Source organism: Rhinopithecus bieti, unplaced genomic scaffold (assembly GCF_001698545.2).
Source record: "Rhinopithecus bieti isolate Rb0 unplaced genomic scaffold, ASM169854v2 scaffold_31823, whole genome shotgun sequence".
Classification (NCBI taxonomy): domain Eukaryota; kingdom Metazoa; phylum Chordata; class Mammalia; order Primates; family Cercopithecidae; genus Rhinopithecus; species Rhinopithecus bieti.
In genome coordinates, this window is record NW_016814121.1 from 249,291 (window position 1) to 255,220 (window position 5,930).

A 5,930-nucleotide genomic window follows, 5' to 3' on the forward strand; every position below is an offset into this window, starting at 1 on the left:
GAACCAGCCCGGTCAACACAGCAAGACTCCATCTCTACCAAAAAACAATGATGCCGGGCACGGTGGCTCAAGCCTGTAATCCCAGCACTTTGGGAGGCTGAGACGGGTGGATCACGAGGTCAGGAGATCGAGACCATCCTGGCTAACACGGTGAAACCCCGTCTCTACTAAAAAAAAACAAAAAAACTAGCCAGGCGAGGTGGCGGGCGCCTGTAGTCCCAGCTACTCGGGAGGCTGAGGCAGGAGAATGGTGTGAACCCGGGAGGCGGAGCTTGCAGTGAGCTGAGATCCGGCCACTGCACTCCAGCCTGGGCGACAGAGCAAGACTCCGTCTCAAAACAAAAAAAAACAAAAAAAAACAACAAAAAAAACAATGATATAACAGAGTCACCAAAAGATTATTCAGTTTGGTTTCAAAAGAGCATCTTTAAAAAGAGCATATGATCCCAATAACAGAGATCTCAACAAAGTGGCATAACCATCATTCGGTCACCATGGGCTTTCAGGGGTTCCCTTCCAGGGTCCCATGATCATATGCTATTTCTTTTTCTTTCTCTTTTTTTTTTTTTGAGACACAGTCTCGCTCTGTCACCCAGGCTGGAGTGCATGGCGTGATCTCGATTCACTGCAAGCTCTGCCTCCCGGGTTCATGCCATTCTCCTGCCTCAGCCTCCTGAGTAGCTGGGACTACAGGCGCCTGCCACCACGCCTGGCTAATTTTTTATATTTTAGTAGAGATGGGGTTTCACCATGTTAGCCAGGATGGTCTCGATCTCCTGACCTCGTGATCCGCCCGCCTCGGCCTCCCAAAGTGCTGGGATTACAGGGGTGAGCCACCACGCCTGGCAACGTGCTATTTCTTTTTTCTTTTCTTTTCTGTCCTTTTTTTTTTTGAGACGGAGTCTCACTCTGTCTCCTAGGCCGGAGTGCAGTGGGGCCATCTCAGCCCACTGCAACCTCAGCCTCCCAGGTTCAAGTGATTCTCTGCCTCAGCCTCCTCAGTAGCTGGGATTACAGGCGTGCACCACCACGCCCAGCTAATTTTTTGTATTTTTAGTAGAGACAGGTTTTACCATTTTGAGATGGAGTCTCGCTCTTTTGCCCAGACTGGAGTGCAATGGCGTGATCTTAGCTCACTGCAGCCTCTGCCTCCTGGGTTCAAGTGATTCTACTGCCTCAGCCTCCCGAGTAGTTGGGATTACAGGCACATGCCACCATGCCCGGCTGATTTTTTTTGTATTTTTAGTAGCGATGGGGTTTCACCATGTTGGCCAGGCTGGTCTCAAACTCCTGACCTTGTGATCCAGCCACTTCAGCCTCCCAAAGTGCTGGGATTACAGGCATGAGCCACCGCGCCAATCACGTGCTATTTCAAAGCAGTCAACAAAGCTCTAAGCCCAGAGTCTAAGCAAAGATGCATTTGAGTTGGTGGAAGTGCTCACGTATGGTCCAGATCCATCTCTAGCCTGGCCAAGGCCCATTTGACTTGGCTTTGTCTCCCACCAAACAGAAGAATGGAAAAGTCATCATATGGACGCTTATCTGAAGGCTAAGCTAAACATTAACAAAAAGAGAGGAGGAAATAATGAAAATAACATGGATAGTTCTGCCAGCTCTCGGACTCTGCACTTATGTCCTGACTGACCATGAGCTGAAAGCTGCAAATCTACTCTTGCTGAAGCCCCAGTCCGGTGTGCATCTCTTGGTATATGCATCCTGTGATTCTAGTCTCTCTCTCTCTTTTTTTTTTTTGAGACGGGATTTCGCTCTTGTTGCCCAGGCTGGAGTGCAATGGCATGATCTTGGCTCACCGCAACCTTTACCTCTTGGGTTCAAGCGATTCTCCTGCCTCAGCCTCCTGAGTAGCTGGGATTACAGGCATGTGCCACCACACCTGGCTAATTTTATATTTTTAGTAGAGATGGGGTTTCTCCATGTTGCTCAGGCTGGTCTTGAACTCCCAACCTCAGGTGATCTGCCTGCCTCGGCCTCCCACAGTGCTGGAATTACAGGCATGAGCCACCGTGCCCATCCTGATTCTAGTCTTTAAAGGAGGATTCCCTGGCCGCGTGCAGTGGTTTACGCCTGTAATCTCAGCACCTTGGGGGCTGAGGCAGGCAGATCACTTGAGGTCAGGAATTTGAGACCAGCCAGACCAACATGGTGAAACCCTGTCTCTACTAAAAATCCAAAAAGTAGCCAGGCATAGTGGTGCACACCTGTAATCCGAGCTAGTTGGGAGGCTGAGGCAGGAGAATCGCTTGAGCCCTGGAGTTGGAGGTTGCAGTGAGCCAAGATCAAACCACTGCACTCCAGCCTGGATACCAGAGTGAGACCCCGTCCCTCCGCAAAAAAAATCAATAAATGAAATAAAAGAGGATTTCCTACGACATCATTTTTAGACACAAATCAACTATTATTTTTCGTCTGTCGCTCAATCCCCAAAACAGTAATGTGATGCTACATTTGAAAAAAAACCTGGGCCTGGTGCAGTGCCTCACGCCTGTAATCTCAGCACTTTGGAGGCCATGGCAGGAGGCTCATTTGAGCCTCGGAAGTCAAGACCAGCCTGGGCAACATAGTGAGACCCGTCTCTACAAAAAACGAAATTAGTTGAGTGTGATGGCACATACATGTTGTCCCAGGCATTCGGGAGGCTAAGGCGGGAGAATGGCTTGAGTCTGGAGTTGGAGGCTGCAGTGAGCTGTGATAGAGCCATTGCACTCCAGCCTGGGTGACACAGTGAGACCCTGTCTGAAAAATAGGAAAAAAAAAGTAAAACAAAACCCTACCTTTGCAGAGAGATGGCATCTAAAGTGATTTATAACAATGGCCACAATTAATATAGCATCTATACCACTAAGATGAAGGAGAAATTGGTCAATGAATAGTGACAAGTGTTCCAACAAGCTGCGAAAGCGGAGAGCCAGACCTTAATGAAGAGAGAACACGCAAGATCTTTTACGACTGTAACACACGAAGTTGAGGGTTACAAGCCTTGATGGCAAAATGCTCAGAAAAATGCTTTGTCTGCATACACATTGCCTCAACAGAGACAGCTTTCTGACTAGAGGTAATTCAAAACCAGCTAATGTTGACCTAACCGTTTTAGGAATTGCTTCAGTCTCAAAGAAGTTAGAGTTGTTTATGAAGAGGCAGCAAAATTCCACTGTGGGCCCGGCGCGGTGCTCACGCCTGTAATCTCAGCACTTTGGGAGGCTGAGGCAGGCAGATCACTTGAGGTCAGGAGTTCGAGAACAGTCTGGGCAATATGGTGAAACCCGTCTCTACTAAAAATACAAAAAATAGCTGGGCGTGGTAGTGCACGCCTGTAATCCCAGCTACTCGGGAGGCTGAGACAGGAGAATGGCTTGAACCCGGGAGGTAGAGGTTGCTGTGAAGATCGCACCACTGCACTCCAGCGTGAGCGACGGAGCGAGGCTCGGTCTCAAAAAAAAAAATTCCACTGTGAACCACTAAACAAATTCACAGAAAAAAGGGACTACCTTCCAAACGTTTTCACGATGAGAAGGATCATCTTGGCTAAATACACTTCTGCCTTACTAACTCACTTTGTAACACCCTCCCAAATTCTACTCCATGACTCCACTATACCCAGGAAATCCTTTCCCTGACCCCTCCAGGTGGAGAAATCACTCTCTCAAAAAAACATACTCACCGAAGTCCACAGCAGCTGAAATCTGCATCTCACAGGCTGGCTGTTCTTACTAGAGTTATAGGCTTCTCAAGAGTTAAATTTGTTCCTAAATATATGTCAGTGGCACGTGGTATTGGGAATAGAGAATTTAATTAAATATTCCTAAATGTCAATGAAATACAAGTGCAAAAAGAAAGTTGCTCTTGGGCAAACTTAATGAACGGCTTTCGAGACAATCGACAAAGGAGAGTCACAATCTTTTTAGGCAAGGACCGAAGGGATCCTAGACATTGTCGGGGAAATCGCAAAAATTCAGGCTTCTGTAATCAGATTGCTTCTCCGGTGAGCTTTACGCTCTCCATGTATTTTTTAAAATATCCAACACGAAAATTCTAGAGGAGGCTTTATTGGGTGCGGTCTGTGCAAGAGAGACGATGGGGAATGCCAATCGGAGAACCCAGATTCAAAGGAAAGGTTTTTTGGACCCACATCAAAAGACTGGCTGCTCGGAAAGTTTTCTCGCTAGCGACAAAGACTTGGAGGCTGGAAAAAGCGTCGTGGTCGCCACCTACCGAGAAGCGGCGGGTCGGGGGAGGATGGCTGTCGTGGCCCGAATCCCCAGTGGGTGGTACTGGGTGGGGGGATCAGAAAAACCACTGAATCTCGTGCTTTACATAAACATCTAAAAATCGTCGGCCTCGGGGTTGTAAAGTTTTGGAGTTTAACTTAGGTGAACCGTAGTGTCTCACCATTTTCAAAACCCACCGGCTAATGCAAGTTGAGAAGCAAAAAATAATGGTAAGGGGAGGAGTTTGAGTTAAATCGCATCGCGGTTGACAGAACAAAACAGGAGCTACGAGTCAGGATTTCTGCTCCCACTCCCTTGCAAGTTTCTTCCAAATCCTGAGGGAGAGACAGAGGCGGAGGGTCTGGGGGAGGAATTAAAACACAAGATCTCCTCCTCTCTCTCCTGTCCGAACTTGGGGGCAACGGTTTCTTTGGAGGACAGCTTGGAAAACACTAGAGAGGAGTTCTTTGTGTCCCGGAGGGTGGTGCAGGGCGGAAGGACTCCCCTTGGCAGAGCACGGAGGGCGACGGGCCGGCCCGGGGCTCCCCGGCTTTTGCAGCGTCCCGGTCTGGCAATTTGCAAGGAATGTGGGGTGCAAGAGCAAGTGGGGGACTTGGACGGCGGCTGGCGCGCGGTGGGGACGAGGCCGGAGCCACCACCCGTCCAGATTTCCGTTTCTGCACCCCGGCTCCCCTCCCCCACCCGGGCGGCCGCGCAGGCCCCAGGTGCAGCCATGTTCTCGCTCCCACCACCCTCGCCTCCATTGACAGCCCTTGCTGGAGAGGGCCGGGCGCCGCGCTTGCCTCGTCCTCGGGTTCGGGGCTCGCCGGAGCGGTGCTTCCTGGGATTTGTAGTCCCCTGTCCCTGCTGCCGCGTTGATAGGGAACACATCCGAAACTACAACTCCCGCTGGGCGGCGCTGCGGGTGCGCACGCGCAACGCGCCTTCGAGGAACAAAAAAAAAGAAAAGAAAAAAAAGAAAAAAAAAAAGGAGGAGGAGGAGGAGGGTGAGAGAGAAGCTGGGAGAGCAGAGAAAAGGGGCCACCGGTCGCCCCCCCGCTTCCCCGCACGCGCTCTCCAGCCGCGGCCGCCCGCCTGCCGCGGTCACCCCGGCCTCTGCCTCTGTCCCCCAGTGATCGGATCAAGGCGCTGAGCGAGGCCCTGCCTGCGGGGCGGCCATGCGGCGGTGACAGGAGCGCGGCCGACACGCACGGGCCCCTCGCCCCCTCTCGCCTCCCACCCGCTCGCCAGCTCCCCTCAGCCGAGGCTGCTCCGCGGCGGCCGCAAAGCGCGCGCGGCCCACACTCGCCTCCCCTCGGCACCCCCGGCCCCGGCGCTGCCTGGAGGCGGCCGCACTCGGGTGAGTCCCTTTCGCCTCATCCCCGTGCCCCCCGCCCCGCCTCGGGGCCTTTGCTAGCGGGGGCCTTTATTGGAGACTTTGCCCCGCCGGGGCCTGCAGGGACAGGGGCCTGGGAGCCGCGGCCCGCCGCGCGCGGTGTGGGGCCTTGGGGGGCGTCCGTGCCGCCTCCCGCTACCCCCACCCCCACCGCCTCGCCGGGTCTCCAGCCCCGCCGGCCTTGGCAGTGGCCGAAACCAGGCGATGGGGGTGGGGCGACACGGACGCGGTCGCGGGGGACGACAGTGGCACGCGCGCGCCTCGGTGCGCGTGGGGGAGGGGCGCGCGCGCCAACCGGCGTGGGGTGG

At 53.1% G+C, this 5,930-nt stretch overlaps 1 protein-coding gene and 1 pseudogene across 1 annotated transcript in view; both read left to right on the forward strand.

The window, feature by feature from the left end:
* The first annotated feature begins 1,115 nt into the window (after positions 1-1,115).
* Positions 1,116-1,974, forward strand: LOC108513940 (KN motif and ankyrin repeat domain-containing protein 3-like; annotated as a pseudogene).
* A 3,212-nt stretch (positions 1,975-5,186) lies between these two features.
* The window catches only part of GTF2I (general transcription factor IIi), a 125,248-nt gene continuing 124,504 nt past the window's right edge, over positions 5,187-5,930 (forward strand). The window contains 1 exon segment of the mRNA XM_017849906.1: positions 5,187-5,586. The gene's annotated coding sequence lies outside the window, so the exon portion shown is untranslated.